Source organism: Trichogramma pretiosum, unplaced genomic scaffold (genome assembly GCF_000599845.2).
Source record: "Trichogramma pretiosum strain Unisexual culture from Peru unplaced genomic scaffold, Tpre_2.0 scaffold2, whole genome shotgun sequence".
Lineage (NCBI taxonomy): Eukaryota > Metazoa > Arthropoda > Insecta > Hymenoptera > Trichogrammatidae > Trichogramma > Trichogramma pretiosum.
In genome coordinates this window covers 383,346-395,958 of record NW_019641687.1, presented here as the reverse complement: position 1 = coordinate 395,958, position 12,613 = coordinate 383,346, and the positions used below count along the sequence as shown (strand labels likewise).

General features: G+C 35.7%; 1 protein-coding gene across 6 annotated transcripts in view; it reads right to left on the bottom strand.

Moving 5' to 3' along the window:
• Nucleotides 1-12,613, bottom strand: part of LOC106655254 (protein kinase C and casein kinase substrate in neurons protein 2) — a 36,982-nt gene that overhangs the window by 18,973 nt on the left and 5,396 nt on the right. The window contains exon 2 of one of the 6 annotated variants that reach the window (XM_014375561.2): nucleotides 2,703-2,749. The exons of the other annotated variants lie outside the window; for them this stretch is intronic. The gene's annotated coding sequence lies outside the window, so the exon portion shown is untranslated. The remainder of the gene's footprint in view (nucleotides 1-2,702; nucleotides 2,750-12,613) is intronic. 6 annotated transcript variants of the gene reach the window in all.

Below are 12,613 nucleotides of genomic sequence, written 5' to 3'. Positions count from 1 at the left end.
TATTCTGAAGTGGTGTAAGTTGACATCTTAGGTTTATTCTTAAATATATAATTGATCAGACTTTGCCATGAAATGCTTCACATTTCAGCCAATCATTTTTATGGTAAAATCATTTTTTACAAGTAGATACTCGTCTTAAAGTCTCGTGCAGTAGATGTTGTTGTAGTGAAGAAAATGTATAGGTCTGTACCCGCGTTATACAGCCCGTGCAAGATAGTGTATGTGTGGACTAGCACAAAGACGACGTGCACGCGGCACGGCGAGAAAAGAGGCATTGTCTACATTGTCTTTGCGGATTTGATCGGCCGGATTTCGAAAGAGATCACTATAGATTTCCTGATTTTCAAAAATTGACATATAAATCTATACGGATTGCAGCGGCAGACGGAAGAGCCATATATCGGGCTTTTGTTTCGAGTCGGGCCACGGGGCTAAAAAATACACACGGGTCTTGTCTTTGTTAAAGAAGCTTCCAATACATGGCTTTCGAAACGAGAACAGAACACGTATGTACGCGCCCAATGCGTTAAATGACATCACGAATTCTTGCAAAATCGTGTGTATCCTCATTTCTGTTGTTTTCTCAACGTATTCATTAATAGATAATAAATTGTAAGGGCCTAAGCATACGTACCGAGCTAAAACCTACAAACATCTAGAGTTACCCGATTCTATTCTTTGTAGCATGATACACTTTATCAACAGCACAATGTATAAGAGCAAGAAAGCTTGTTCACCTACACGTATGATATTTAGTATAGCAGTAAGCGTATAATATGTAGAGAGTAAGTTTAATATTAGCTCTGCGAAATACGTTCTCGTTTTCTTATAGCCATGTGCGTCGTCCACCACAAAAACACGATAATACGCGAGCGACGATAATATCGCGAGGCAGGTTTGATACAATATTTATGACATTCGTACATAGCACTGAGCTTCGGTCTATTGCTCTTATACTACTTGTATACATATAGAATTATTCAATAGGTTTTATTCAGCCCGTAACAATCGTCCAGCTTCGTCCGTAAATTAAAAAAAAATCCATGCCCTAATACCGCTGCCTAATCGAATACAAGAAGTAATTTACTCGGCTTTGTGTTGTCGATGAGATTTTGTCGTCGTCGCGCTGCAAGCTCAACTGTTGCAGTAGTAGGTGTGCAGCTCTGTAGAGGAGCGACTCGTGCATCGAGCTGTATCGAGTTACCTGCTTGTCGCACGAGTCACCTTGCGCAACGCTCCAAGAATTCAAACATTTACGCAGATAACAAGAGCCGTACCTACTTCTGCAGGCTCGAGTTGGCGCGTGGTGCATCCAACATAATCTGTCTGTTTTCGCACAAAAGCATCAAATCCGTCCTCCTGAACCGGAAGAAAACTTTACTTGTCACCCACGTGTTTGTACAATGCATAATGCATGTGCATACACGTTACATCGTATATAAATGCGCTTTATACTCTCCGCGGTAATTATATATGGCGCTGCAGGCCGCATTATATACCTGCATTTCTACACATTACGCCATATCGAAATCGTCAAGCTGCACTGCAAACTTGACATTAGAGAGCATTAAAATTACGGTAGTTTATGGCGCATTGCGATTTCCGCCCGTGTTTATCGCGCTCTAGCTTATAGCCGTAATAATATCGCCTTTATCCACGCTTTATATTATTATGGTAAAAAAATGCCACTCACGCGCTTACATTGTTCATTCCGCGCACTTGCCGAGGTTCGCGCGAATAATCGACTCGATAGAGGCTTGTGTACAGTGTCGGATGTAGTCGATTAAGCGGTATCAAGCGTAAGGTACCTCGAGCAGTGACTCGGCTGATGCTGCTGCCAAAGTCTTGGTATGTGTCTCGATGCGATGTAGCGATCGGTACCGTTGCATCTCTCAGAAAAGAGTCGACCGTATGGCGTATACGAAATAAAAGCGAAAGGTTTTCCGAGGCAATTAGATGAATTAGATGTCCGTGGCGCAAAGATTAAACACTGACAGTACGGTACACAATTGTTGTTCTTTATAGAACTGGAAACGAGCGCAAATTGCTCAAGACGTGCAGTGCATGTGTGACCCCCGTCTCTGATATCAGATGTACAATCGACGTTTCAATCCGGGCTTCTTCGGTAATGCTCCGCGGATTTCTTACGCACGATTTTCTCGTTTACCTCGAGAAAATTCATCGAGCAAATTTTAAAAAGTCAACACAAAGCCTAGGAATTTTTGCGCTAGCAGTATACAAGAGCTCCAGTCTGTATCGCTATTTCGACCTTATAGCACTTGAAGCACGAGTAACGATGAATAGGCAAAAAGAGAGTCCCGCCAGTGGATTATTGGCATGTTCGCAGAAACGGTACAGTACTTGAATCGAGTGTACTATACATAGGCATATCTAAATACAAGTGCACGTCTTCGTGGGAAAACGAGCTAGGCCCTGAACGCGATGGACGGATCGCCAAATATGTGTTACTTGAGTCTCAGATATTAGAAATTCGAACTAGTACAAAAACATATCTCGAATGAACGCTATACACACGTGGCTACTTGGTACGCGAGCTTTCATCAAGTGGAGTTTTTTATGCAAATGCAAAAAATAAACGGTTAAATTCAAAATTGTGTATGATTTTTATCATTTCGAAATTGTCTTATTATCAATTTTGAAACAATAGCATTTATTGATTCATCAATGCTCAGTCAACTTACGATTTTGATCAAAGCAGAATGTGTTGTCTCAATTTAAGTATAAGTACCTGCAACAGAAAAGTCAAAAGTGAAATTAGTTAACCGTGGTAAAAAATTTAGGAAATTAATGGTGCTAATCATATATATATTTAACTTTGGAGAAAAATTTTTTCTGTCTAAACTATGAAAGTCTTTTGATAATAGACTTTCTGATAAAAATAGAACGAGTGGACAAAAGCAGAATATTTAATCTGGTTCGTGATAATTTTGTGGTCTGCTCACTCGTAACTGTATCGCTTGGTTCTCGTCTTTGTCCTTTCGACTTCAGTCGATTATAGACCAGAGAATAAAACTGAATCGCAAATGAGATAATTTAATCGAGGCAGTAGTAGTGGTTCGCTTGACAATGGACTTTTCTTACAGTCACATTATCATATATTTGTTTGTTTGTAAGTGCAATGAAATGTTCAATGCTCCGAATTACATAACAAAGTCTTTGATATGAAGTCGAGAGAAAATTGAAAAATAAGATAACAACCACGAATCAGCATTTTCTACATTCTTATAATTAATTGTATTTTTAGCTATGATTATAAGAGTCCAACTGTAATAGCATCTACGAACGAATCGTTTCAAGTCAAATCCTAATACTTTGTGTTAGTGTGAGCATATGATAGTAAACGCTATAAAATGAATAAACCTCTTCAACAAAAACAACACAGAGGGTTTTTATACTTTTATTTTTTACTATCATTGTGGATTATTTTTGATGAATGAACTAAAGTTTTCAAAAAACGAAAGCATTAAATTCTTTCGAAATAAACAAATTTCTACCTAAACTGAGGTAAAGTCTATAATGAAAAATAATATTTTTAATATAGGAAAAATTTTATACGCGTTTGAAATATCCGGAAAAAAATTTACACACAAGAGCACTTTCAAACTCCACATCGATGCGATGCATTATAGTATCACACATGTGTACATGCGATATACAATTGTATGCGGAAAGACATTCACACGAAGAAGATATCTTTTAACTCACATTGACGTAGTGCACAATGGTCTCAGATATTCATATGGTTTATGTGGAATAACATTTTCACAAAATGTTCATTTCAAATCTCACATTAATGCGCTGCGTAGTGGTGTTATGCCTGTATGTGATATAAGCCAAGAGACATCAACAAAAAATGATAATTTCCAAAACCATTTCGATAATGTGCACATTGGTGTCACACGTGTATGCGATGTTTTCGAAAAGATATGCACCCAAAAAAGTTATCCCAAAATCCACATTAGTTCAAAGTATGTCCCACACGCGTGTGATAAATGTAGGAAATAATTCATAAGAAAGGACCATCTTAAATACTACATATTTTTGGAATTATTCATTAAATTCAAGAAAAAATATCATTTCAAACAAGAAAGGTCGATAAAAATTATCATTTTTAAATATATTTCTTTAACTTTATATACAAATAAATTGCAATGGTCAGAAATAAACTTTCATTTAATATGAAAAGTCTGTTGTTAAAAGAGGTCATCTAGATGTTACGATTACTGTAAGAGTGTAAGGATGTGTAAAATCGAGGTCATGTCTTAAGATCGATTGTCAAGTGCTATTCTCGTATTGCAAAAGTTCTTGAGGAAAGTATCTTATATTCAGTCTTTATAGTTATAATTTATTAGGTATTTTTCATACCTTAGTGTTGATCGTGATTTATAATTACATGATACTTTGCATCAAAAATTATGTTTATTACTCAAAATATCAAAGTAATGGAATTCGTAACGAAAATTGTTTAGTTGCTATGCAATAAAACAGAAGTGATCACTATGAAATGAACAACTGAGAGTAGGGACGATCAATATGTAGGCTAACTCTTTACTTTTCAAGAATTGTCGGGACTTTCGGGCTACCTCAGACCATTCATCAAACCGTGGTGAGGGTCACCTTCCGGTTCTTTACTTGATATACTCCAAATCGATTTTTATTATTTGCTAGTCTATGTTTATTCTTGTAATACTACGTTTCAAGGTCATCGATCGTAAGATTTGATAGAATTAATAATTTATGCATTTCGTCTGTTTTAAAAATGGCAACACTAAAAATCAATATGATTAAAATAAAATTGTGAACACATTTTAACGTTTACATCTAGCTCATCATTAGTGTTCAATGCACTTTTCAAGAGACTTAACAAAATAGGGAAACTAAAACTATTCTGATTTTTTCTTCGAAGAATGTATTCGCTTAAAGATAATTGCAAAATTAGCACACACTTTTTCGTATTAAGCGATCATATTCGTATAGCAAACCAATGAAAATCTCTACTTTTTCATGTAGGTCTCGGTGTCAGTCGTCCTCAGCGCTGCCGGTCGTCGGTCCTAGATTATAAAGGTATATAATCTTTGTCTCTACGTCTATACATATACAAGCACACACAATGTCTAAGCTCTTTGGAGATTCTCAGCTGTGCAGGGAGAATCATTATTTTTTTCACCTTCGACCTCGAGCTCGTTGCATTATGCGGACGTGGCCTGCGTCCTGAATTCCTGCAAATCGTTGATCACACTCGTTACCGTTATTGCAGCCGCTCATACAAGTGCGTCGAGAGGGAATTTTCGGATCAAACATTTTAACAAAAATATACTGCAGTTTGCACATTTTAGACTCGACGTAGAAGTTTATTGTATTTTCTACGTTGAAGGTTATTTTCAAGCTATATATTCTACGGGGATAAAGACGGTGATTAGGAATCTCACTCATTTAATCAAAGCCTTACAGTTCGTTTACGAAAAAATGAAGTTTGATCGAAGCATCATTATCCAATGCTTCAAAATGTTCATCTAAAAAACGGAAAATAATCACGGCAACTTCGTGTTGGGCTTACTCATCGCATAGGCATCGTCCATCATCACTTTATAAAGGTCATGCTAGAATTCATTCACGAGTGCTGGCCTCACGTGAGTTGAACGCTCGCTTATATTATACCTTATACTGCACATGTTTATGTACTCATTTACGAGAGAGGAGTCGGTGTATGTGTGTATACTATATATATAATGCTATAGAGAAATTCGTCAAGCGTGTTTCCGTCTGTGATGCGCACCGAGTATACACTTCGTTTACATGTGATCAGGAGCTGGAGAAAATATAGAAACGATACCATAGAGAAGCAAAATACACGTATAACGCACGCACACCTTTTTAAACGTCATTACTTGGCTTTTGTAAAGGTATTAAATTAAAGGATTGTTCGAGAAGTACCGTTAACTTCAATGACGGACGCGTCTGAAAAGTAATTATGTCTGAGATATTTTGCATTCCTCCTTATACGTCCAACGGAGATCTATGAAAATGCTTGAAAAAGTTGCTGATTAAAAGTATCAAGCATAAACTTCGAACCTTTCAGTATCTTGGATATAATGAGGATTGTTCGCTACCATTTTAGCTTTAGCAAAAACTGTTTACTCAATATAGTTATTTCGATACAGTACATATTTACTAAAGTAGCTAAAGTTGGTCTTAAAAATATCTTAGTTAAATTGAATAATTCAACATTCATAGGGATTATTTCATAATAAAAGAATAAGTGAGGCAAAATGTACAGCTTAGATTTTTATTGACTCTAGACAGTTCGTAATAATACCATTGGACTGACAGTCCGCCTTCCTAAAACAAGCAAATATTATATAAAAAAACAAGTTGCAAAAAATCCCTTCAAATCGTGTCAATATAGGTTTAGCCTACATCATTTATCTAGCCGCATGTACGAACACGTTAACGAGCACGATAATTCTTTCTCGTAACTGCAGTACGCGAGTTTTATTGAATTAGCCGACATACAAACGTGTACAACTGACATCGATCTTCATAATCAACTAATCATCATTATCAGCGACAATAGCTACGCCAGAAGACGTACAGAATTAGGCGTATATCGGACGGCTGGCACGAAGAAAGTTATGAAATATGCATCGCGCGCACACGTTCAAGTTGCCAGACCTGCAAATAGTAATAAACGATATAGCAACGTTAACGCACGGCACGGGCGTGTAAGTAGGTACTATTAAAGTAGCAGAAGTGTCAATTACCTCGATTCACACGCTCTATATTTTCTCTTTGTCAAAAAAAAAGAGAAGATGTGGTACTTTGGTGCGTATATTGTGCGTTATTTTCATGTCATGGAAGAAACGATCGATCGAATAAAATTTTTATTCGTTAAGAGACATTTGACTACGTTATATAAGTTAATGCGTTCAAACAATTATGAAGCTTTGACAAATTATTATTAATTTTAAAATAAGGACAACCTTAATGTTACTCTAAAACCAATCTAAAATTAAATCTCACAGAAAAACATTTGAATTCGCTGGTAAACAGCAAATTATATTTGCAACTGATGAAGACTGAAGAAATTGTAAAATTCCTCTCCGCTCACTTTCAAATCAAAAAGGATTCAATGTTCTAATTATCTTTCCTTACCAAATAAGACAACTCGGTGACTATTTGTATGCGTTTACAAACATGACTTTCCTGCTACATTTTCCTAGCTTTTTAGAGAGCTTGAATTGCTGAACTGCTCGAGCGACAGTTTCGCCTTTCTAACCGGGCTCTCTGCAATAAGCGTGCCGTCACTATCACGCCGCGCGATTCTGATCTAGAAGAATGAGAGAAAAAGTAGATTTGCCCACGAGGTTCTCAATTGTGTTCTAGAGGTAGAGAAAAATTCACGTTAAAATGTATTCTTTTAATTTTAATTCGATCAAGATAATGGAAAAGTTTTTTTAGTTTTAATTTTACAGGAAAAAAAGGAATATGATATCATCATGAATAAATTATGATATTTTTCCGAAACTAATAAAAATTGCAGTTGAGATCCATTCTAAAATGAATAAATCTGCCATAGTTCAATGAAATATTGTGCTCATTTTAATAATGTTGTAAATAATAATAATTTAATCTTACTAATTAATTTAATTTAATTTAATTAATTTAAGCAAAAGTAACTACGCTATAAAATTAAAATTTAACGAACATTAAAATAAATGATAGTCATTGTGATTATGTAAAATATTATTATTTAAAAGTCGTAAAGCAAATCATTGAATTTAAGAAGCAAACAGCTAATAATTTTTAACAGAGGTAGAGAGTTGAATATATTACGCTTCGTATGAATGTACACGTATTCTAGTGTAGTGAAAAGTATATAACGCGTTTCAATTCCGAGGATAACCTATTTCCCCAACGAGACTATGTACAAAAAGTTTGAGTCACTGCACCGAGTTAAAATTAAATGGCTAAAAATATTTTAACTCGCATAAAACTATGGTAATGCCAATTATACATTATAATACATATTTTACAGAATACTTGAAATTTTTCAAACTTTTAATTTCACTCTCGTGTAATTGTACAGGAGAAATAAATTAAAAGTACGGTCGTTGAGAAAATTTTCCCCGCTGATACATTTTTGACAATGTCGTTATATTGCCTAGCACTTTTTGTCTCAGGAACTTATCTGATTTGTACATCCCAACACAATTGTTCCTTCGTGACTGTGGGTATTTTATGACGAACGAATTTTGGAATCATTGTTTCTAATTGCATAACGATTAGTTTAGCGATACTTTTCATGTAATATTCCCACTCTATTTGTTATGACAATATATGTGAGTGAAATTGAGTCGATGGGATATTAATTGTTTCGTGAACACCTTCCACTGCAATGAATATATTAGTTCAATAGAAAATATACTGCGATCTAATATCCAATAAAAGTAAGCGTTCTATAGGATTGCATTATGCAGTGATTATTTTTTCAAAAATATTATTAAATTTCAATTTTTAACGTGAAATTTACGTGTGAGTGAATCAAATTCACTTATAAAATTATATCATTCGATGGCACGAGATGAATTATCAATTATTCTTGGATAGTTAATTACTTAAAAGAAAGTAATTTTACTTGCGTCGTGAAATCGTTTTAATTCAATCTTATTAAAATCAATATAATATTTCAAGTTGAACAACTTTCATGCTATACCTTATAAATCAAATGATCAACCACGCATGTTTCACCGACTAGTGACACGTTTTCTTTAACATTTAAAACATGATTATTATGACATGATACGTGAAACGTCACCAAAAGTTTTACTGCACTGTTAAAAAGTGCATAAAAAACTTGGCGCAATGTCAATAGGCGAAAATAGAAATTCTCCATTACAAGTACAGAGTAACATGAGTAATGCAATAAAAATAAATCGAAGCTGTGTATATGACACAGTCACCCATCAATTGTTTAAGATGATCAAAGAGTCGAAAAAAAGTAATGAGATACAATTGGTATACGAATTATAAGTTAACGATAAACAATAAGCATAATGAAAAATGTAGTGATTAGATAAATATTCAGGATGATTATTACTACGTACGAAATCATATTTAGCAGACTTTATGTTAAAAAGTAAGGTAATTTCAGATAGTCTATTCGTTTCATTGAATTCACTCGAATATCATCGCTTTTCGCCGAAAACCGCCTTCAGCATCAAAAATTTTGTAAAAAGACCTGCAAGCTCAGGATTATCTTAAACGCAAAAGAAAGTCAAAGACCAAAGTAAAGTAACGACGCAAGATATTTTTGGATGTTGGCCAAGTTCGTCGAGGAAAAGCGAACACGTATATACCTCGACACTCAGGTCGAGTCGGTTCAATTGAATTGAAGATCGGGTGAGAGAGAAGAGCAAGTTCCTTGACACCGTGTGCAGTACAGTCAAGTACGAATGATCACGGTTAAGAGGACTGAATAAGGAGGTCGGAGTGCAACACATGTCGAAGCATGCCCAGTGCACAGTGTACACTGTACACGTATACATTTGATGAACAATGTGCAATATACAACACTTCTGGTCGGAGGCGGGCGCGAAATTACTGCGACAAGACTCGACCCTTGTGCTAGATTTCATAATTACTGCAGAAGCAGTGGAAGGAATATATATTTGCGATCGTTTACTCTCGTTGAAAATAACGACGTTCATCGTCGTCGATGAAAAACATTTTTTTCGTATCGCTTATTTACGACGATCTCGGCGCACACAATAACATGTCAAATTAATCAGAGGCAATAACGCGTGCGGCTCAGAATCGTATCGCATCGAAAGAGTGCCACAGATTGCCGATACTCGTACACAACATCCATCGTGCGGAATGACTCAGACTGTATATAATAATATGGAGTATAGCTCGGCGATCGACTACGAGAGGAGAAGGAGGCACGAGGCTGCTAGAGCTAGAGGATATGGCACAATTAAGTTTCGTGCCGTTGAGTGTGGATAACATGTGAAGGTGCATACGAGAGAGAGAGAGCGCGCGCGGGCAACGTGCATAAGCCGCGAAGCGATGGTCACGCACATGCATATAAGCCGTGTAATATGCAGGCGGCCGTTCATTCACCTGCGCAGAAGCTCGACTATGCACCTATACGTATACAGTGAAGCAGCAGCAGCAGCAGCTGATTGACGAGTATTTCTCTACTTCGAGACTCGCGTTTTAGTTACACGTATCGCTGTACCTATAGCTATATGCGTGCTCTGTGTGTGGATATACAACGGTTCTTTTGAATCACGCTGTTGCTGATTTTCAGCGAGAGACAGAACGAGAAATACGGAACTCGCTGCCATGTGTAATGATCTGCAAGAGGTCTTGTTTGCACTCACACTCTCGTGTGTGTTTGTGTGTGGTGCAGGAACGGCCTCTCTCGCATTGCTGTATGAAACTATACACGAGCTTGACTCGAGTAGAAAAATTTTAAGGCTACATTAATGTAATGAGATTTAATCCCAAGCTTCTTTTCAGCTAGTGTTTTTAATCAAATTTCAGTACTGTGTGGTGAGTTGATAAAGGCCATTTTTTTACAGACAAACTGCAAAATGATTCAAAAATTTCCTTTGTTTTAATTTTAGTTTAGGTAATTAAGTGTTTAAGTAAAAGCCACTGATACATAAAGCAGTGACGAATGATGCATTGGAGAGATGTTTTTTTTTCATTCAGTTTCAAAGTGTAAACTATTTATAAACAGCTCCGATGTCTGAACAAATTTTTTTCTCATTCAATAATAAAAAGAGATGATGATGATTCTTCAAGAAAATATTATATGTTTAATGTATTAGGTGACACATTTAAACGTATGATAAAAATATATAACCAGATAGTAAGAAACGCTTTTGTACTTTATTTTGAACACTTTAAAAAATATGCATAAACATAATGACTTTTTAGCAGTATCCTGTTTTAACTGACAATTATAAAATTAAAAACTTTAATATCCAGTTTAAACTACCTATAATCTATCAAGTTGTTTAATACAGCGTAAAATGAGACAAAATTACTCGATGAAAATAATAGATTCAAGCTTTAAAACGACAGTATTTAAAGCGCGTTAAATTGAAGTTTATTCCATGCAAATGAGTTACAAAATATTTTATAACTTCATCAACGAAAACAAGATCATAGCATTATTTATTGCATGTACTTCAAATTAAATTTTTTATGAATTTCGATCTTACTTAATAACCATAATGAGTTTTCTGCCTCGCGAAAGCGGTAAAATTTGAAAGTATTTTTTCAATTTTTGACTAACTACGTATTATAAAAATATCTCCTGGGATATTATGTGCGCATTATATTACGGGTAGACGTGTATAAAGTGTTTACCTTTGCAGACAAAGTCGATGGATGATTTCATCAGGAAAGTAAAATTCCAAATATCTTATTAAATCTGTTATTTCTTAAAAATTCCTCATAGTGTCAATATTTACGAAAAAGAGCCCAAAGCCATTACGCGTTGCAGAGGCATTACAGAACCTGCGAGTTTACGAATCGATCGCACCAGGGGAACTATGTTTAATCGATCGATTCGTGACACTCCAGCGTAAAATGCGTTGGCATTGACAATGATCTAAAATGGCTATTTTTAACGAAAACTAGAATCGTTCATTATGTAAACACGCGCGGTTTGCAAGCGCTGGTAAATTCAGCGTTGACCTCGGAAGAACTGACGGTGTAATTATCGCACAATTCCGTCTGCTGCACGCAGCCGTGGAAGCAAAAAATTATCATATAAGCGAGCGTAAAAGTATCAATTGGTATTGTTTTCATATTTCACTTCACGCTCGAGATAGAAGTGGATAAATAATTTGCAACGAGATACTGCTAGAAGATTTGATATTTGGATTCTTGATAAATAGTGTTGATTCGATACTAGAGATTGAATGCATCCGCGAGCTTTCTTCGATAAGATATGCAAACTCGTGTATCATTTTTATTTATTATTATAAGGTATTAATTTTTTGTTAATTTTGAAAAAAAATCGTAACGATTAAATATTAGAAGATCATGGTGATAATGTAATTTTGTAGTTTTCACTAGAAATTTTTATTCTCTATATTTATTGACAAAATAGCTCGAAATAAAATTAAATAGCGAGACTATGACAGATAAGAAACGATCGATTAACAAATCATTTTGTCGCATTAATTATGTATTTGATAATACTGTTACAGTGAAACTTTGCGCCATTAAAAATCGTTAAAAAGTTCCCAGAACTCGCAGCAATGAGCCGTATTTCGTACGAGTATAGACAATAATCCCTACCTGCAGCATACATGGCGATTGAAAAAGAAGCGTAAAAATGTGTCTTATCTATATCTAAATAGGATCGCGCGCGCGAGCTATACGGCATTGCTCGTGCGTTATCACGAGGCAGCGGTCGCGGCGGTGTCAGCGGAACAGCCAATACTATTATATTCGTGAAATCTTATCAGCTGCACGCGCTCTTGACAATTTATAGAGACATACGCGTATACGCGGGAGACCGATCGGGCGTGAAATTCCAGCCTGATGGCGCATCTGTATACAACAATAT